The sequence below is a fragment of the Ambystoma mexicanum genome, chromosome 11 (genome assembly GCF_040938575.1).
Source record: "Ambystoma mexicanum isolate Mex_15411 chromosome 11, UKY_AmexF1_1, whole genome shotgun sequence".
Taxonomy (NCBI): domain Eukaryota; kingdom Metazoa; phylum Chordata; class Amphibia; order Caudata; family Ambystomatidae; genus Ambystoma; species Ambystoma mexicanum.
In genome coordinates, this window is record NC_090934.1 from 1209856098 (window position 1) to 1209878510 (window position 22413).

Here is a 22413-nt window from a genome sequence, read left to right on the forward strand (position 1 = left end):
GGTTGCTTGGTGGGCTTGTGGAATGTGGTGCATGTCCCAGCGCAGCAGTACTGGTGATCAGGGACTATGGGGATGAGTTGCGTTGAGCACTGACCAGCAGTTTTCTCATGGTTCTTAGGGAGTGGGGAAAAAGTACTGTTCAGGGGATGGGGGAGTGCCTTTGCCCAGTAGGCCAGTGGCCCTGTGGTAGTAGGTTGGTGCACATTGCATTGAAGTGAGCTATCGTCTCAGCCATCCGGGTTCCTGGAAGGGAGATTTACTGGTGATTTAGGTTATGGTCAGAGGCTTGGTGCGGAACATAAGGGCTCATGCCAGGGGCTGATAGAGTGGTCGTCGCTGGTCTATGCAAGTAGGGAGCAGGTCGGGGGCAATGGTCGGTTTAGGGGATAACATATTTCTCTCAGGTCCATTATAGAGCATCGGGGGCGATGGCCACTCCCAGTCCCCCATGCTCAAGTACGTGTTGATGACGTTATTGATGTAATGATGACCTAATGTATGATGTAATTGATGACATAATAGTTTGATGATGTCATGGGTCCGTCACATTTTGATGATGTAAGAATTCTTATAAATTAGACCTTCCAAAGAATATTTGTGTCTGGTGTCCCTCACTGGCCCTGACGTCTGTATTGCCCAATGATTTGAAAACATCCATAGAAGCTGCACATGAGATTTCTGTCTTGGGGTTCTTGGATGTAACCCTTAGGCTATCAGTGGAATTGCAGTGCTCCCTTGTAGAATACGGTGCTGCATTGTGCCATCACAGTGTTTGAAATCTTCGTGTATGGTGACAGATGTGGGATATTATTATTATTATTATTATTATTATTATTATTATTATTATTATTATTATGTTTTTTATTGAGCACGGACCTAGCTTTGTGAAGCAATGGAGTGCTTTACAGAGGTATATAACAGTACAAATATACAGGGGGGTATACAGAGGGACACAGAGGAGGGGTACAGCTGCACAAGGCAGTGAGGAGGAGAAGGGAGAACTGCATCTAGCAAGTCAGGTGGCGCAGGGGGCACGTGATGGCTTAGGTGTTTAAGAGGAGAGACTCCTTGAATAGGTGGGGTTTTTGTTATTTTCTTAATTGTAGGAGCATGGGGCAAGTCTGGTGCTGATGAGGAGGAGTTTCCATAGTCTTGGGGCATAGGCAGAGAAAGCTTGTTTTCTCATCCTTTCCTTTTTGCAGCAGAAGATTTTATGTCTGCAAGTGTCCTGCCTTCTGACTGTGTGCTCTTTGCCGGAGATGCTGAGTTTCTCCACGAGATAGCTGGGTGACTTGAGGAAGACTGCCTACTGGATGATGCCGCAAAACTTGAATGTTATTTGTGCATGTAGTGGGAGCCAGTGAAGTTCGGTGAGGGCCGGGGTGATGTAGTCGTTGTTACAAATCAACTTCCGGGGCACCAGTGGTCCAGGGATGAATATCGGTTTCTAAACCATCAATCAACCCCGCACCTCTAGTACACCAGAAGGGATCTGGATAGATTGGAGTACAAGCGAATTATAAGACCTCCTTGTCCAATTTTTGGTAACGTGGACGGAATGGCAGTCTTATCTCCGTAAGATCATGGATCGTTGGTTAGTTGCAACAGTGGCTTCCAGTGGCGGTAAGGATTAAGTTCAAAACCCTCTGCATTATCCACAAGGCCTTCTGTGGCCTAGGACCTCAATATCTTCAACTCTCTCTTCCTAAATATCTGCCCTCTCGAACTCTTTGCTCATCCGCCTCCAACTCCCTCATGGTCAGTCGCTTCTCCAAGCAGCGAGTTGGTGGTAGATCTCCTTCTTCTGCCAGGGCCTTCCTCTGGAACTGTCTCCCTGCCTCTCTGAAACTTGAGGAGAACCATTTGCAGTTCCGGAAGCACCTCAATACCTTCCTCTTTGCTTCTGCTTTCTCTCCTCATCTCCCCTGGGGTTCTCTTGACTGAATCTGAATCTGCACTGGTTACCTGGCTACTCTCTGATCTCAGGCCCAGGTCCCCTCCCCGCCAGTTGCACACCTGCACTGCAACATGCCAACCCTTGCACTTGGGGACTGTATCTGTATCCCTACAGCCCCCAATAGCACTTGACCCATGATGTCTGCTCTTACCCTTGCACTTGCCACCAGCTGGCTGAACTTTTAATGATTGTCTTTATTTATTTGACTGTTATCCTATGTACAGCACTGCCCCCTCCCCTTCCCCCCTGCACTTTTCCCCTTCCCCCTGCAATTGCACAATCTCAATGTCACTGGGCCCAGTAGGATCGCTATCTGTCTTCCCTCTGTTTCCCTTCCCTTGTCTCGTCGTCCCTTGAAACACTTGATATATAGGCGTGTTATAAATGGCATATCATATTCACACTCTGAAACACTTGTGTATGAGCACGATAGAAATAAAATATCAACGTCATATCATAACACAGCGAAAATACAAATATTACCCAGTGATAAAAGAGACTGCCCAGTCAAGGTTGTATAAAAATATATACTTTATTATTACTACAACAAACAGTTCTAGCACACTACAAAATACCACCCACCCAGTAAAGGAACGCAGAGGACAGACAGTTTCACGAAGGAAAGGGAAGCACTCTGGATACTGACAGGAGGGTAGTTGGTAAAGTAATCAGTCTTACTGTTCAAGGTTATTCGGCTCCAGTATCAAGGGGGCAAAGGGTAGTAACTGTCTCTAGGGACCTCGGTAGAAGGACTAAGGGCGCAGAACCACAATGTACCTTTGCTGAAGAGGTTCTTGGTGCTAAACAGCATGAAGGCGGTTCCAGGGTGCTTTGCAGCCCTTGAGACAGAGTTAGTGGTGGGAGACAGCTGTGGGTACCAGGGGGCAGGCTGTTCGGTAAGAAAGGCTGGACGGATGTCTACAGACTGTCCGGCATGGCGGCTCAGGGCCAAGAATCGTTGTCTCTGTGCTGGTTGTCAGATCTGGAATGCTGGTCGAGGCGTCTCGGAAGGCTATGATGACTGCAGCGTGACAACAGTCAGAGGTGCAGCCGGATGCTGTGCGAGGACTCGACTGTCTTGAAAATGTAATTAAAAGATGGATGCTGGATGATGCTTGTGTGGCACTCCTAGATTCTTTGCTGGGCTCATGTCCTTTCAAGGCGGACGGGCCAAAGCTCAGGAGAGTGTGCAGGCAACGGCCTTGTCCTTAGTTCAGATACTCTCTGGCACTTCCCAGATAGGAAGTTTGCTAGCAGAACCGAGCAGGGCATGCTGTGTGCTGACTCAGTACCGTTTCTGGAGCTGCTGGATGGGCCCTCTGAGTCTGGTATCTCTCTCTTTTCCCTGGGAGATGTTTAGGGAAGGGATCTTTCTTCCCTCTTGGAACTCCTGGCTTTCCTTCACTGACAGAAGATGTAAGGTAGACTGTACCTTCAGCTAGGGTCCAAATGAGTCCTTCTTCTAACTCCTTTCGACCTCTACAGATGATCTGCTAAGTTAGGTGTTCAACTCTCTTTTAAAGCCAAATGGGCCCCAGTGATTGGTTCAGGCTAAGCTTACCTTAATGAACCAATCCTGGATCCCCACCAACAGTCTTCTGTCATGCATGAGGTCAGGATCAGGCTGCTGAGCAACAGGACAGACAAGGGGTGACAACATATACCTAAGCCCCACTCATCTTCCTGGCTGTTGTAGATCAAAGTGTCTCCCTGGTTAACTAAGCCCTCTGTGGTTCTTGATTAAAGTGCAGGCTTCCCTTGAAGTATGTGCTGGGAGCAGACTTCCTGTCTCTCCCAAATGACATCCTTCACCCCTCTGAAAGGGGTCTGCTCTGCAGGGACACCTCCGGTAACTGCTAGACCCATGCAGGCCATTCACTGCCTTTCATGCAGAGAGGTGGGAACTAGCTACAAGTGGACACATTGCATAGCAAAGGGGTGTTAGTCCTGTGTTCCTGTTGTCTTTTCTGGCAACCAAGCCTCACCTCTAGGCTTGCTTCAATTATCTCATTAGTATGTAATGTCACCAGCTGGAGTACAAAAGGAATGCAGATCCATGTAGCCTTTGATATTTAAATTAGGCTGCTCATGGCTGGAGGAAGGTGTGCCTTCCCCCTTCTGGAGATGCTTTGATGTACCTGAGGCTGTCATATTCCAGCTGAATATGACAGGGAAAGATGGCGCCTGTAGGCTGTGACTTTCTGGAGTACATGTGACTATGCGTTTTGTGCAGTACACAGATGGACTGTGTGCGGAATGGCCTCTTACAGTTCTTGGAGGTTTATCTCCCTTCATTTATTTTCATTTATCAAAAATCTGAGGCGAGCACACTCTCCCTGTACGGTTGGTTGAATTCCTCACATTTGTATCTGTGTAGACCTTTGATAAGGCATGCACCCATGTGAAGGACACTTCCCTGGGGCAAAAGTGAGGACGCAGGAATGCCTTTGTGGAGGGCATTGCCCCCATCCAGGTGGAACAGGACCAGTAGTTTAACAGTGGATCAAAAGCTGTCCTGGGGGAGGATGTACTTCACTTTCCACAGTAGGGAGAGCTGATACCAAGCTGTCTGAGTTTTCTTAGCTATGTGTGTCTTGAAGAAGAGTTACCTGTCGATGTGGAACACCAGGGACTTGGTGCAGGAGGTGATCTCAGGTGTGAATCCATCAGGAATCTTGGTTGATAGCCAGGTCTGTATGTCTGGGTGTTCCGTTTTGTTGGTGAATATGCTTGAACGACTCTTTAACTGCCATTGTCTAGATAGGAGAACTCATGAGCTTCTGATATTGGGTGAGTGAAACCATGTGAACAACCGAAAATGTTCTGCGGGGAAATAAATAACAGCAAAAAAGATTGATCATGCTGGAGTGTTAAGATCATCTATTCCAAACAAGCACTTTATTAAACAGTAGGAAAGTGGCGGTTCTCTACTGTGCTCTATCCATGAAATCCAAAACCGTGAACCAGCGAGTGCTTATCAATTTGGCTAGCAAATTACTTTTCATATTATTTTTTATAAAAGAATCTGCCAATTATGAGCTAGTTGTTGGTTCGCTACAGTGTGTGACGGATGTTTTTACCCATGCATCCAAGCCCTAAGATAAAACTGTGCAGTACTGGCATGGAAAACATCATTATGGCCAGAACTCCCCAGAGAGTGCACAGGGAAAACATGAAGAATAGGCTGCCAACCATTTTTGCCTATGTTGTGAGCACAGGAGGGCACTGCCTAAAACCACCACTGGGCTACACACACAGTAGCCTGAAACCATTGGAAATGGCAATGCTGATTGCCAAAAAGCAACTCAGAACTGTGGGGAATTCATTTTCTTAATCCCAAAAATGGTTGCATTACCAGTACTCCCCACTATCAGAAAGCCGGCGTTTTAAAACCACGAGACTTTTGTGTAAAACTAAACAAATGAAACAAAACCAGACCAAGGAAAGACTTGCTAAGAGGTGGATACAATGTAAAACTATATTCTGAAATGACTTGAAGGAAGTAATTATTTAATGTATAGGTAAAAATTGTCAGTTTGATTTGAATGTATAAAACAGGGAACAAAAAGTGACATTTAGCTGAAACCTGGCTTAATGAAACTGAATTCTGCCTGACAACTACCCCCGACAGGAGTTGAAACTGGATGCTCAGCCACTCTGCCCCTGGCCAAAAGGAGTTAACACCTCTCTGATTAGATTAGGGGTGGAGCAGCTGGGGGTTGACACAGGGAGTTGAACAAAGGCCTGTCCTGGACTCAGGCAAATGTTATATTGGGGGCATCGTAAAATAGCTTACTCTTGGGAGAAACTGTGGGGCAGCTGTGCCTCTGTGAACAAGCTGGCTTGGGGGAAGTGGATAAACCAGGTTTTCCACCCTGTGATGTGGGAAGCCACACCCCTTTTTGACCAGAGCATAATTTTAAAAAGATAGATAACTCATAGTGCGGACTTGTCAGAATTATATAAGTAATATCATTATTTTTGTGATTTTTCTGTGAACACTTTAAGAGGCGTTAGGACCCTGTGTGTATTCTGGGGGGTTGCTAGCGGAAAATAAGGTCTCACTCCAAATGTATGCATGTTAAAAATCTGACACTTTATCATCTCTAACCCATATCCCTGGTGCACATTTGTGTAAAATCTGGAAAGGTTTATAGGTCGTTATCTAGATGAAAAGGGGAGGATTCTGTCATCAGTGAACACGACATCGTACAAAGACAGGGATCGGATGGTTTGGTGCTACAGAAAATATGTTAACTGGACCTATAATATTAGAAAAATGGTACATAGATAAATATGTATTTGGGTCAGAAATAGATTTGTGTGCAATCTGACAAGGGGAGGTTCCTCTGACCATAAAACCTACAGCATCACTCTGACTCACATTTCCTTCCCCCCAATCAAGGGAGAGAGGAGGAATTGGCCAATGATAAGTGAGAGGGGCAGGTTTAGTTATGACCAACGCACACACCCACTTTCCAAAACACATAAAAAGAGACTGCTGGGACAGGTAGAGACATTCAATTCCATTTGCTGTGGAGCATGCTGACCGACGACTTCACATCCAGAGATCCAGACTTCAAATCCATAAATCTCCAGAACCTGTAGCAGAAATTAACTCCAGAATTTGTAGCAGGGAGGCCTGAATCCACCAGCTGAATCCTCTACAGCAGGCCTCAAAACTAACCAAACTATTCAACAGCCGGGTGAGCTGTTTGAAGTTTTGCCGAGAATTTTTGCAAGAACCTGTAGCAGCACCCAGAAAGCAGTGTTACATCCAGAATCCAGAGATACTAGACCAGCAGAACAGAGCTGACCTAGATTGCTGTGAGCAGAACCGTGCCTGATTGACCCACCGAGCAGACAGAACCGCAGCCGGACGTGTTGACCAGATCCGTGACGAGGCCTAGTTCAAATTTTTATTGTGAGTACTTAGCAGAACTGTGCAGAACCAATCTCTTAGTTAAAATAATCTAATCCAAACTATTTTAACCTAAGTAGAACCGCCTCCTAGAAATCGTGTCATCTGTCATTTTTAAAGCTGCACAACTGTCACCTGTCAATTCTGCAGCTGCAAGCTTTCACCTGTCATTTTGAGTTTTACTTTAAATCCGAAAATCTACCTTTATTAAATCATCCGTATCTCTGGAACCGTTTGGGCTAGGAACTAGATTTAACTTTACTCTGAAGGCTTAGAATCTAAGCTTTCCAACAAGCCTAGAACCGACCTCCTACTCCTTATACTTTTTCCGCAATCACGATTTACGCACTCGCAAAATTGACCACGATTTGCGATTTTGGCTCAATTTCTCCACTTGTCAAAATAGCAGCTCCATTCTTTTATTTGTTAAAATCCGTTGCAACTTGGTGATAACTCATAGAGCATTGCTAAAGTGAGCCTGAACTAATACCAACACGCATCTCCCACTCACCCTGAATCTCTAGAGGGAATTAAAATCAGTTGGCACATTTTCCCATCCATTGCCATCACATTTAAAAAGCATTTTGGGCCTGTGTTTCAAACTCCTACCTGTTTCTTCTAAGCTTGCTGGGGGGGGGGGCTGAATTTCGTATTGTATTTGATTGCATTCCTGAGAACTGTGTGCTCCTCTTTCCATCTCCTTCCATTTCTTACATTGCATAGGAGAGTGGGGTGAATTGCCAGAGAAAAAGTGATTATCTTATCTTTTGCTAAAATCATATCAAGTATTTCTGTACTGCATTTTATTCCTCATTGCTTTCCCCTTGAAATCATAAAAGTATTTTTGCTACTTTATCCATCCTATACTAACTCCTCATTGATTGTAAAGAAGTGTGCTAGTGCCAGATTACCCATTGTTGATGAACATCATATGTCTAAGTGTACTATCAGATATTAATTTATTATAAAGTGTGATATATATTGTTTAAATTCTCAAATAAACCTTTTAATTTGCAAAACAAACCTACTTCTTGGCTCAGTGGGGTCAGGGGGATTCTAGAAGGGGGTGTTATACAAGGGTGGTCATCCAGAGTACTGAACTAGACATAAAAATACATTAATAAGGGTTTTCCTCAGCATCCCAGACTAGGCATTGACTTGGCTGTAGTGTTGATTGAATATCACTTACAAGTGCAGATCAGGTAAAGTTGTTTTGCTGAATGCTAATCTGTGAATTTCAGGACTGTCACAAATCATTTCATTTCCGTCACTTTTCAATTTTTTATTCTTATACAAAATTCCTCGACTATAAACAGTTTTGTGAAACCTTGTCTGAGGATTAGAAATGTTGGTAAAAAGCTTGCCATCTCATTTTAAGGCAACACAACTTGCCAATTTACAATGAGGAGGTGTGGAAATTGCACTATCGAAGTGCAACAGGTTGCAAAAATATATAATGAATTTGAAATGTGGAATAAAAACAGTTACCTATTTAGTGAAAAGTGTTTTGAAGAATTCTTTGCTAGAACTGAGGACCGGGAGCACTCTTTTTAAATGTTCTCAACTTCAAGCTGCTTTGAGTACCTTTTGAGCTACGTTAACCTAAATATTGCTGCCTGTTTCAAGCTTCTTGGAGCCATGAGCTGGTGCCTCAAGCCAAACGGTTCTGTGTTGTCAGATCTAGTCAAGCCAGCTTGCAGCTAAAGCTGAATCTTCCCTTTCTGCTCACCAGACCCCTCCTTCAAGCTACACCGACTCAAACATCACCTGCAATCCCAAAGCTTCTTTGAGTTAGGAGCTGTTGCCCCTGATAACTCGTACCACATTGTTGCTTCTTGCTGAGCCAGACTCGATGGACCGGTGAGCTCCTCCAATCCTACCCCAACACTGTCGAGACCCTGAAAAAATAGAAAATATGAGTTTTTCTATCACCCTGGCCTTGTTCTTTGTCCTGAAGTGACTTTTAGGCCTCACTTTATTCCTTAAAGACATATGGCCTCATTACAAGTTTTGGGATCTGGAAATAAGGCTGCGAGTAGCAACTTACCAGGACCCTTTCCAGACTGCCAAACTATGAGCCTGCCAAAAGGGACCACAGAAATCCTGGCAGGCTTGACATGTCGGGAGTTCAGGCCCCTACCGGCAGAGTTTTCACTGAAGGACTGGCACTGTAAACAATGGTGCTGGTGCGTCAGTGTCCCCATTCCCACTGAGTTGTCTGGGACACCAAAGGCATGGGGATTTACCGTTCCGCCGCCGCTCATGATATCCCAGTAGCACCAGGATATCAGACGGCGGAAACAGTGCTACGGGATCGGCGGCAGCTCACCGCCTACTGGTCGGTTTTACCGCTGACCTCATAGTGAGGCCAATATTCTGAACTTCTTTGATTTTTCTATCAGACTGTGTTCCTGCAGACCTCTATTATTCAATGCCCTACTTAAATTCAGCATTCTCTGTGCATCTCATTACAAGGGTGGTAAAGTTTGTCTGTCCTTTTAGTTTCATCAAAGTCTTATTTTTAAGGACCCTTGATTGGACATTTCTTTTAATTTGGCACTCACAGTACTATTATTGTTTTGGAGGCTTCCATGTTGGCTTGCACCCTCTCAGGATGAACCAGCCTGGGGCCCATCCTACCTTGAAGAGGTGAAGGAGGGATTCTCTTCATGTTATCTCTCTTTCACCCTTATGGCTGAGTTTACTGCGTGCATAGCTGTAGTGTATGCCTGAATAGGAGTTTAGAAACCACTACTCATGTCTGTACTCCTGCAGGGGATTAGTCATTTCATCACCGCGAGTGTCGGACTTTTCTTCAGGCACTGAAATAGATGGGTGGAGGGGCCATTAGTTGTAGGCAGCACTGCTAGGTTGTCACAGCTTCCTTGGCACACTTATGATGAAGTGGCCGAGAATTCGAGGGTTAGCTTATGGGAGGTAAGTGTTACAGTGGCTGAAATAAGTTGACACCATTTTTGATCACAGGCAGTCAAGAGCAATAGCACTACATATTGACAAAAATGCTCTATAGTCTTTCTAATATAGCTACAAAGATCAATATGTTGAATAATACGAACGATCAAAGACAGCTGGCTCTCTGCAAGTATGACCATGTAGGAGGTCTGACTATGGTTAATATACAAACATTGACGGTGAGGGCTGGAGAGATGGGCATCACTGTTAAGTGATGCAATAGGCTTCGGACCAGAGATCAGTACCATAGACAGACCCTGTGTTGTCAAATAAGTTCAATTATTATTAGTAAAAATTGACTCGCATTTGGATGTAAGCATTCTGGATCTTGATCATTGTTGTATCCTGGTTGAACCAAACAGTGGTGGATGGGCCTAAGAGAAGCAAAGTGTGGAGGAATAGGCATGCAGAGCAACTAGATGGAAAGCCAGGCAATTGCTCGTTCTTTGAATGTTGATTAGCTCATGGTTGAAGGTTTGGGTGTCTGGGAGGCTAGTGAGAGACTGCTGCGGAGAGTTTTTCCAGACACAATGACTCGGAGTGGGTCATTGTTGTGGAACATTGGCAGCTCTTCCTGTCCATTGGTGATCTAGGTTCAGGATATCCCAAACCAGTGGTGTTGCTAGTTCTGGAAAAGATCAAAGCTACGCTAATGTCAGGTCTGCCGAGACTCGGGGTCAAGCTAGCCTGTTGGTTGTGTAGCCCATGAGCTTCTATCCGGGGCTACAACCAAATGACCCGAGGCTATAGCCCTCTCCCCCAGCTCCTCCTAGCAACAACCCTGCCCCAAACCAGATGTCGATAAGAGGGATCAGTGTACCATAGATAAGTGTGACTAGGCTCATGGGGGTGCTGCTTCTTGAGGCTTGCTCAGTTAGCAGCAGGGCAGAGTCCGCAGATGGCCTGTCACCTTTCACTGCATGGCCTCTTCTTTGGTCATTTGTCAAGTTGATATGGCGTCCTGTAACTGGGAAGGAAGTACTCTACTTACTTTGCCAAGCAGGAGAAAAATAAATCAATAGTGCTCTCAACATGGACATCTTTCTAGGGTCAGTCCTCACATGCCCTTAGATTTTCACTGCCATATTTTTTCCGACTCGTCATCTGCTTCTGTGCTTCACCTCCTCAGCAGCCTGCTTCCAAGTCATGTTCATAAGGCTGGCTCAAAACCTCTGGTAGTTCTAGGACCTTTCGGATGTGATCAAAATCTAGTGTCCCAATGGAAGGGATGCATTCTTTCAAACACTCAGTCTGCTGAGCAAACAGTGGCCAACGTACATTCCTACCTCGCTTGCATTTCCCTACAGGGCTTCTTGGATAAGTACATAGTTTCCACCTGTCAGTGGTAAATGATTTGTAGATCTGGCCAGGGTGGTCTGTAGAAGTACACCCCTAAAAACTAGCAATAGATCCCCCAATGAATTGCACCCACAAAGCGAGCTAGGTCTGATTGTTTCCCTGGGGAAAATGATGAATACGGCATTGAATTGATCCCAGAAACTTACCACTTCTGCGGTCCACATCAAGAATTGCCACGCTTTTGGGTTCTTGAGATAAAATTGTGTAACTGGATGATTCAGTATGGTGAAAAGCAAAACAAAACAAAAAAAGACTATCCAAACTACATGTGATCTTCGTGGGGGCTTAGGACGTGCCATGCGGGGTCGTATGTGCTGTGTTTCCCTCTGTACCAATGTGAAAGAGCATTCAAAAGTCTTATGGGGATCATGCATTGGCTCTGAAAATTGAGTTTCAAGCTACAGTGAATATTTATGGATTACCATATCAGGAAGTTAACCCTTACTTTGCACTGAACCACATTAACCCATGTGGAGACCCTATGTAAACCCGCCAACCAGCTCTGCCTTATTCCCAAACAAACTCTGGCAATAGTCGCGATCCAACCGTGCTGTCTGTAGGCATCTGATTGGCCGCTCTACTACACCTCCATCTCCCGTCCTAGTCCCATTGTGCGTGTCCTGCCGCCTCAATTCTTTCCCGCCTACGTCAGGTTGTTGGTCTCTCCTGCACTTGTTGGAAATGGCGGCACTCTCGCTAGTTTCTCTCTGCCATTTGTTGGCACGCTCGCGTGCATTTTTCATGCATTTTGAATTTTTTTTTTAATTCTTTACAAATTTCATAATGACTTCCATGAGTAATGATCTCGCCAAAATAAACACTGTGGATCGCAAGCGACAGACTGGGCTTGATAAGAGGGCAGTTTTGTTATTGGACGTCTACTGTCAGAGCAGAGACGTTTTTCAGTGGCAAGGTGACCAACTATCTCCATGACACTTACAGGAACACAACTTACGCCGCCCTACGCTTTACATTTGAGCAAAAGCATATTATCAACCTGGTTGTCACAGTAGGTTAATTTCAATGTATTCATGCAATAGCCGCCAGGATGCATTTGTTATTTTAATATATACTTAGAATTGAAAAATGTTTCCTCATGAAATAGACCCATCTGACCACTATGGTTGTTTGACATTCAGCCAGTCTGGAGCCAACAGGAGTATGGGAGCATGGATCTTGGGAGTTGGGCGAAGGGACAAGTGGCAAATGAGACGGCCTTGTTTAGTCGGTGGAAAGAGTGGAAGGAGAGGACATGAAACAAGAAGCTGCTGTAGTTCTGATTATAGGGCATGCAATGGGTGACGAGATTTTGGCTGCTTGAAAGATGGGGTGGAGGGCAGGTCCTTCATATGTTAGCTAGCTGTTAACAGGTTAAGGTGGTGGTTGACCTAATCGTTGACGCATTAAATGGCCACATTGTTTGGCTTGTTTCTCTGTTATCCTGCTTGCACACCTGCAGAGACCTATGAAAGCTGTTCACCACAAACCATTTTAGTTTTGTTTAAAGATATCCACTCTGAGCCAACTAATGAAATAATGGCAGGGATACAAACTACAAAACTCACATGGTTACTGAGTTGGCTACAGATTTGTTGAAGATAGGGGTAATGTCAGGGATACTGACATATGGCCTCATTACAACTGTGCCGGTCCAGATACTACGGTGCCAGTAAGCCTACCAGCACCGTTGTTTCCAGAGTGGCACAGTACAACTCTGCGGTTGGGTGCCATCCCACCCACCAGGTTCAGACCTGCTGGGCAGGACGTCACCCAATTGTAGAGTTTTCACGGAAGCAGTGGCATTGTTCTTAACGGTGCCGGTGCTGGATAGGGGACTAACAAAATAACCATCGCCTGCCTTTCCGGCCACCGTACTCGGAATAGCCCGGTGGCACCAGGAAGTCAGTCACTGGTCATTTTTTTCGGGTCCAGCGGCAACCTGACGGTTTTACCGGCAGGGTTACCGCTGGACCCGTAATGAGGCCCATAGACACTAACATCCTTGCTAAAAAGTATCCAATAAGCAATGGAGACTGACCACTCTGTCTTTCTATTCCTCTGTTGCAGGTGTCATCCCGGCAGCTGGCGCTACCTTCACTCTATAGCCGCAGTAAGTGGAAGCCATCTTATTTTTGTTTTGTGTTGTTTTGTGTGATACTTCCTGTGCTGCTACTATTTCCACATGAACATTACTTATCCTTTACCACGAAGAGTGACTATCGAGTGTGATTACAATATTAATACTTGATTGTAACTGAAAACTGGAGGACATCCATGGAGAAATTGAATGGTGAAGTGCTAGTAAATATACATTATATGAAATGTCTATTCATTTGAATGTGATCTGATCCTTGACTCCATCCTTAGTCATTCAACTCTTCGTTGAAATCCCATCTTTTCAATTAATTATTTATTTACCAGGAATGCTTGCATCCAGAGGCAACCATTTCTCCAATGCTTCCCAAAGGAAACTATTCCCTTGTATGTATATAGAAGCGAGTAGGCTTCAGCAAATGTGAGCATGCAAACATTTAAGACCAGTCAATCACAGTCCTCTTTTATTCGCCCTCCCGTTCGGACGGGGGCTTAAATGTTAATGACTTCAATTCAGAAATCCCACTAAGTCAGTGCCTCGCCTGGGACGCCCAAGCGAAGCCCTTGTTTATGTATTTTTATGACAAGTCATACTCTGGGTGATAAACCCTTACATAACGCCCCTTTCTTTGAATCCCCCTGACCTCACTGAGCCAAGAAGTAGGTTTGTTTTGCAATTTAAAAGGTTTATTGGAAAATTAAACAATATATATATATATATATATATAATCACACTTGTATAATAAATTAATATTTGATATCACACTTAAGAATATGAAAGTGATCAACAATGGATAATATTACAATTGTACGCTTATTTAATTACTTAGGAGTTGATATAGAAGGGATAAGGTAGCTGAGAATGCTTTTATGGTTTCAAGGAAAAACAATGATAGAAAAGAATGCAGTACAGAAATAAACTGATATGGTTTCAAGCAGAGATAGTATAATCACTTTTCCCTTTGTGGCAATTCACTCCCCCCTATGCAATATAAAAAGATGGAAAGAAGAGCACACAGTTCTCAGGAATACAATAAAATGTAGTTCAGTTCCCATTCCCCCCAGCAAGCTTAGAGAAACAGGGATGATTTTAAACACAGGCAAAGTACTTTTAAGTGTGGTATGCAAAGAAGGGAAAAATGTGCTAAAAATGATTTTAATTCCCTGTAGGAGGTTCAGGGTAGGTGATAGCTATTTAAGATTAGTTCAAGGCACCTTGGCAATACTCAATGAGGGATTAGTAGGTTGAAAACGAATTTTAGCAGTTCAAGCAAAAGTGGCTATTTTGACAGGTGAAGCAATTTGAGCCAAATCGCAAATCGCGGCACTTTTTCCGAGTGCGTCAAGCGCGATTACGGAAAAACTATAAGGAATTGATTAGGATTTTTTGTGAGAAAGCTTAGAATCGTAGCTTTAAAATGAAAGTTAAATCTCGTTCCTAGCACCTATGACTCAAAAGATACGGACGATTTAGTGAAGGTAGATTGTCAAAATTAAAGTGAAGGATCAGAATGACAAAATGACACTTTTACAGCTTTGAAATGACAGAATGAACACACGATTCCTATGATGCAGTTCTGGACAGGTTCATGTGTTGAATCAGATTATTTTAAACTAGGAGATGGGTTCTGCACAGGCCTCAGGATACTCACTCCCAATTTTGGAAGGAATGGGCCTCGTCACAGATCTGGTCAACAGGTTGGACTGGACTTCTGGCGGCTTCTGGTACTGGTTCTGCTCACAGAAGACTGGTCTGGGTCTGCTAGCGGCACTGCGGTCTGGTCTGGGTCTCTGGTTCTGCTGGTCTGGATCAAGTGGATTCTGGATACAGCACTGCTTTCTGGGTACTGGCACAGGGTTCTAGGCCAGAATCAAACAGCTTGCCCGGCTGTTGAATAGTTTGATTAGGTTTGCTGGATGCTGAGGCCCGTTGAGAAGAGTTCAGCTGTTTGGGTTAGGCCTCTCTGCTTTAAGTTCTGGCTTGGTTCTGGATCTATCTGGAGTTGAGTTCTGGATCTTGAAGTCGTCCGGCAAAATGCTTCGCAAGAAAATGGAAAGTGAGTGTGTTGCCTGTCCAAAGCAGTCTCTTTTTATTTGTTTTGAAAATGTGTGTGCGCGTGGGCATAACTAAGCCTGCCCCTCACAACTTATCATTGGCCAAGCTCTCCTCTCTCCCTTGACTGGGGTAAGGAATGGGGCATAATCAGGCATCAATTTTATGGCATACAGAAAGAACACTCCCCTTGTCAATTTGCACACAAATCTATTTTTGATCCAAATGCATATTTATCTATGTACCATTTTTCTAATATTATATGTCCAGTTAACATATTTTCTGTAGCACCAAACCATCCGATCCCTGTCTTTGTAAGATGTCATGTCCACTTATGACAGAATTCTGCCCTTTTCATCAAGAACACAACCTCTAAACTTTTCCAGAATTTACACAAACATGCACGAGGTATATGGGCATCAGATGATAAAGGGTCAGATTCAGAGTAATACCTTATTTTCCGCTACTACACCCCAGAACATACCACAGAGTCCTAACACCTCTTAAAATGTGCACAGAAAAATCACAAGAATAATGATATTAATTATATAATTTTGACAAGTCCGTACTATGAATTATCCATCTTTTTTTTTAATTATGCTCTGGCCCAGAGGGGTGTGGTTTCCCAAAGCAAATGGTGGCATTTCTGGTTTGTCCACTTCCTCCAACTCAGATTGCTCACAGAGGCACTGCTCCTCCCAGTTTCTTCCAAGAGGAAGCCATTTACGACCCCCCTAATTTAACATTTGCCTGAGCCAAGGAAAGCTCATTGTTCTGTTTCCCTGCTCACAGATTCTCCTCCCCTGATTCAATCAGAGAGGTGTAATCTCCTTTTGGTGGGTAGAGCAGAAGGCAGCCAGGCCGGCGAATGCAGTGGCTGGGCAAGTTTCAACTCCTGTCGGGGGTAGTTGCCGGGCAGAATTCAATCTCTTCAAGCAAGGCTTCAGCCAAATGTCACTTCTGTTCCCAGTTTTCTTCATTCAAATCAAACTTACTATTTTTACACATGCAGCTAGAACGCTGATTCTAAGTTCATAACTATGACATTTAAATAGTTGCAACCTATGTGACACTCAAAAGTAGGTCACTCACTTAAACATTTCGATTTTAGTGGGTTTAAATCCAATTTCAGTTAAGCTGCTGACATCCACGGCTCAGCCAGTTTTGTTATAAACATTGTTTTGGGCTCTTCATCTTTCCACATTTTGTATGCACACAAGACTACATTCTGCCAAATGTCTGCTGGTGTTCAGTGAGATTTTTGAATATCTTGCAATGTTTAAAATAGGTATTTTTAGCTTGCATTTCAGAGAAACAAAGGTGATTTCAAAGCGCTTTTTGAGCTAACAGGCACTGCTGTTTTTCCTTTGGCACCACGTTTCACTCATGACGCTTTTGGCCCATCACGCTCGCACTGGTGGGTGGCAGGTCAGGCGACCATTTTGGTGTGTGCAAAACTGCAAGGTTTTCCTGGATTCTGGCCAAATGTGAGCTTTTCGGCCATCTTGGATTTTCTAAGCACACAGCATCAAATGTTGCAGCATAATAACTTGAACGCGGGTCAAGACACCTAACATAAAAATAGCCTCATTTATGAAGTGGCCAATAGTCCCAAATGGGAATTTGTTCCTTTTCTGGCTGACTGCTTTAGAAGTGCCCGAGGGTGAGCTTTTTAGTAAAATGTGTTGCAAATTATGCATTTTAAAGAATGTTTCTTCAGTAACACTGACCAACACTACTAGTTGCACAGTGATGTAACTCATCAACCTAGCCACCTTTGGCCAGAAAACTGGCCTACTTTGAGCAAAAATACTGGCCAACACTAGCATGTTCGGTCTCCAAATCAGACATGGCCGTGTAGGCCAATCAGAGTCTGCTCGCTCTCACCAATCAAACTCTCTGCTAACCTGTCCGGTCCATGCCTTCCATGCTCTATGCTCTTTTCTCTGTTTCAGCCTATTGTTTCTTTGTATATAGGGCATTCCACTCTTGTTTATTGTCTGATCCCCTTTCTTTCCAACACTCAGGGCTGTCTTTTCTATTGCATAATGCCCTCTGTTGGCAGGACTGGCCACCGATCATGCTCTCTGTCATTTACCAAGCACGGCCCCCTATTAGCCACGCATCTCTCATTTGTCTGATTAACAGCCTCTCCCACATTGCCGACTGAGCACCATTTCCGTTGTCAAAAGAACAGTCAATTCCTTATTGTCTATTGACCACTTCCTCTGCTTCTTAATGAACATGCTCTCCCTGAGCATTCTACCTTACTGTGTTTTTATTACTCTGCACTTTACTAATCACCCTCTTTCCTTCTGTCCAGTCTCAACTTTATTCTCTACCAATTGCTTGCTTTCTGTTTTCTACTGATACATTATCCCAATCTGCGCCAAGCACCTCTGATTAGTATCCACCATCTTGGCTTGTTGCCCTGCCAAATACTTTCTTCTACCTCTACCTGCTTGCTTTCGCTCATCATTCACACTTAACTAATCATTGCAGTTGCTTCTCTCATTGATACACTTGATGGAGCTGCTTTGCGTGTACTTGATTTTGGCCGCGTACATCATCTGCCGTTTTTGTCCCTCTACATTCTCCACTGCTCATTATCCCAGACTCGCTCATCCACTCACTATCACTTTTTTTCTCTCCTCTGCCATTATTTCTTTCCCATACATTAGATTGAACACTCACGCCTATTCTCTGACACGTGTATCTACCATCCACCAATCATATTCTTCCAACCACTTACTTCCCGATCTCTTCTGATAGCTCTGATTTTATTTCACCTAAGATTGCCGACTAGTCCGAGGCATCCTTAACACTCTCCAATCAATAGCATATGTGTATTTATTTCAAAGCACAGCAAATGGAATTTGAAAGACAGAAAGAGAATGATTCACAGAAGAAATAGTGATTCCAGAAGATGAATAGGTATTGTTTAGTTTAATGGTAATTCATGAAGAACAGACATTCTACCTCAAAAACAGCTGAAGGAAAACACGCTTATGATTTTCCTACAGCTTTATTACCAAGGGAGACTTCTAAAATGGTCTGGTGCAGAATTACACAAACTGATTGTTGCACCAATTACATTTTTGCAGAATTTCACAGCTGCTAGACCTGAAATGGCCGGGCACTTAGACGCTAATTCCTCTTGAGCTCTTCAACTTTTAAAGGTTGACTGTCTCTGACAAATGACATTTAGGCAAAATAGTATGTTTTAAAAATTGCTGTGCATTCAATGAAAACCACCAAAGAGAAGAATCAGAGTTTTCCAATCAAGCTTGCTAGGCACCTCCTCAGTTCCCCAGATTAACCTATCCCCTCTGCTCTTCTCTTCTGTCTACCAATAGAAGTTAGTCTACATATTCCTATATTCTCCAATCACAATCTTCTCCATGTTTTGACATTTCCTTTTTCCATTCAACCCTATTCAAAATGTACTCTTGTTTTTTCTATTTCATAAACTAAACATAGTTTGGTGAATGTACAAAGACAAGAAGAATTTCACACACATTCCTATTACAATGTCTACAAGCCTCTCTCGTACAACAGTTTTTTCATGGCTATTTTTCAATTTGAAATCCCCCAGCATAAGTAAGTTCTTAATGGCCGTGATTTGTCATAGTGTAAATGCAAAGGCAATTCTACATTTATTTTGGCATCCTTTGTTATTAGGCTTTACGTTTATTTTCATACATTGGGACTGGCCACGCGTGGTCCTTCAATGTTTCCATTCATCAAGGAATATTATTTGCATAAACTAAAATTGTATGCATCAGCTTTACTCTCCCAGATATGGATTGGTTTCATGTGCTGTAAAGAATACATGTGCATAGTTCTAGTATCAACATGAAGATGCTGTTTTAGGACTATACCATCTGATTTTTCCTAATGCTATAGTAGTTATTTGGACATTTTCAACCAGTAGATCTTAAAGAGTTTCATCAATACAGTCTTGGTCACAGGTTTTATAAACTATTGAGGAATATTGCCACTGTGTAAGGGTTATTGTAAAATCGATGGTACATATTAAATAAAAAGTAACGCGAATAATAATATGGCATTTCTCCCTCACCCGCCTCTGATCATCCGCGCTTTCTCATCAAGTATTACACTGCACATCTTGTACAATAGATTTTGCTGATTTTCCCTGGACTGAAACCCCAATGATGTTTTATTTGTTCATGATAACCATTTTCTTTAAGTCACTCAACCCTACTTTCCTAAAGTTTGATTTCTCGGGGGCAATGAGTTGTCTCCCAAGCAAGACAACGCAGAGCAATAAAGGTTTGAATCCCAATCCCGTGCTTACAGACTGGTCTCCGATATTAGTCACGGCATACACAATTAGTCATTAATTCATAATATGCTAGTATATTTTTAGAGGTTCATATTGTGTATTCAGTATTGTCTGGAGATTGCAGATACGTGCTTCTCTCAATACCAGTAGCAGAAGGCAATGTGCTTGAGGCAATGCACTACATTGACATTTTATAAACTCACCATAATATATCTGAGTGGAGAAGTGGAACGTATAGCAAGATAATTGTTTATGTGTAAGTGTCTGCAACCAGAATGGAGTACAATGTATTCCAGCAGTAACGTTTACCATACTTTATTTCTTTCCCAACAATGTCACAAGCCACAAAGAGCCACTTGACTGTATCTTTTATTAAAATGGCGTTAGCATAATTGACCTTTAAAACATTTGACGTAAAACATCTGATCACATTTTGTTGACCTTTTTTCTGGTCAAATGAAATTAAATATATATATGGGGTGGGTAAGGGTATAGATTAGGTTGAGGGGATTGGAGGGAGTTGCCGGGGCGTTCCCCCTGCATTTTCGACTGAAAAAAGTCAAATAAATTCAATTAAATGTCATTAGGTCAAATGTTTAAGGTCAAATAGACCAAACAGTTAATATAACTTGTCTGATGCTGTTTTGCTGGCAAATCACTGTATGCATAAGATGGACACCATTCAGACTAATTGCAACGTGGCTGCATTGGTTGTCCCTGTATAATTGAAAATGAGCTGCCCCCATTGGAATTATCTTTAAAATGTAGTATTAAGAATGCTGTTTTAATGTACACGCTGTTCCTCTTTTGTTTGCCTAGAGGTTAGCACATGTTCTATGTTGTTGTAAAGGCAGAGGTTTTTACTGTTTAAGATTAAGCCTAAATATACATTATTTCAGGTGAATCTGTGCATTTCTGGTTCAGGTAACAGCTGTTATTAGGAAACATTAAATGATAAGATGTCACAATCTATTGCTCAACACTTTCTGTCTCACATCCAACAACGTAATGCAATCGGAATCCCACAAAACAAAAATCTGATACACCATTACTGCGACACACACACACACACGCACACACGCACGCACGCACACGCCCCCCTGCCCCCCTCTCCTCCTCCTCCACAAGGGTTGGCTCCGGGCCTGAGCCTACCAAAGGCTTTTCACAGGAGCTTTAGGCTGAACACCCTTTCAGGTGTGATGTCTTAGTAGCAACTGCCAGTGGTTGGGCTAGAGCCCGCAGCAGGCTTATTCTTTGCCCCTTCTTTTCAATATCCTCTGGTTCCTGCCAGCTTTCGGGTCAATCCCTCTTGCAGGCTTCTTACTTAATCCTTTCCTGTACGTCACAGTGTGATCTATTTGGCTTTGTCATCTCCTTTCCTTAACTCTCCCACTGCTTCTCCTTCTTTATGCTATGGCACCGTCCTAACTCGAACACTACTGTCTGGCTTCTGCCTCTTTTGATATTCTGGCTGGTGCACTAATTGTTCTAATAAGGGTTCTGGTTGGTTTTCCCATTAGCCGATGCTTGTGTGATTGGTTGATGTTCGAATTAGTGATGTGTCCCGATTCCCCCTATTTATTCCGGGTACACGTCTTCATTAATGAGTCTATTAAGCCTGCACCCTAGCCCTTGCAGTCCAAAATCTCTTGTAGTATACCAACCGATGTGTGATGAGTGGTATCGCACCAAAAGCTCGTAAAATAAAAGCTGAATACGCATTTATTGCGCATTTAGCTCGGTAAAAATAACTGTAGCCATAATGCCGAATAAGGGGAGCAGGGGTTGTGGGGGTGTGCCCTGCTCCACTAATTAGGCATCATGGGCTGCAGGGCGTTGTCCCTGCATACATTAAATATAAAGCACGGGACAAAAAGAGACATTCGGAAAAGCTTGAGATAAGAAAATGCGAGCAAGTCGGCTCCGCTGTTTTGTAACTCGAGCTCTTCAGAATACAGTCTGCAATATAGATCCTAATGAGGCGCTATTTCCATGGCGGCCTCGCACTGTGGCTGCAGATGTCGCCAGCATCTGTATTTCCTTACTGACGTTTAGTCAGCAGAGGGCCCATAGTCCTTGTTGACTTTCCTCTAATCACCTTAGTCTGTGTTCTGCAGACTCGCCCCCTGATCTGCTTCAGAGGTTGCGTGGCCAGGGTGCACTCGGCGCAGATATGGCCCTCTACAAGCGAAGCCTCCGATTGAGGCATGGGCAAGCGCCAGTCTCTAGTATACATGTTGCCCTCACACAGCTTCCATGAAGCTGATTCCTTTGGGTTTCTTACCCCTAGTAGCATTCTCCCATGCGTGTGGTATGGTTGGGCGCATGTCTTCCTTTTTCATAACTTACACTCCCTAGTCGGCTATTCTAGAGAATATTCCTTAAAACTCGGGGAGCTCTTGTGCAACCCATATTCCACCTCTGGGAAATGCATCACCTAGATGGTGGCTTCTCCTATCCCCCTGAGTTCCCCAGTCCCCGTCTGACCCCTCTTCATCCCCCCCAGTGGTGATTGTCACAGAAGGGATGTGGACCAAACCCTTCCTTTACACTAGAGTGGTCTTTCTGAAAATGGAGCAGCAGAAGATAATATGAGGATAGAAACCCTTTGAGGACGAGCATTGGTATAGAGTTCCTGTCTCACATGTGCTCACCTAGGGACATGCATGAGGCCCCTCTAGGGATTTGGGGCCCAGCAGGAGTGTTGCTAGGACTGGAAAAGATCTGCGGCTATGGTATTTTTGGGTGTG

The 22413-nt window shown here is 43.7% G+C and overlaps 1 protein-coding gene across 1 annotated transcript in view; it reads left to right on the forward strand.

Moving 5' to 3' along the window:
• LINGO1 (leucine rich repeat and Ig domain containing 1) overlaps nt 1-22413 on the forward strand; it is a 6683609-nt gene that overhangs the window by 2559607 nt on the left and 4101589 nt on the right. The window contains exon 4 of the mRNA XM_069624566.1: nt 13278-13320. The gene's annotated coding sequence lies outside the window, so the exon portion shown is untranslated. The remainder of the gene's footprint in view (nt 1-13277; nt 13321-22413) is intronic.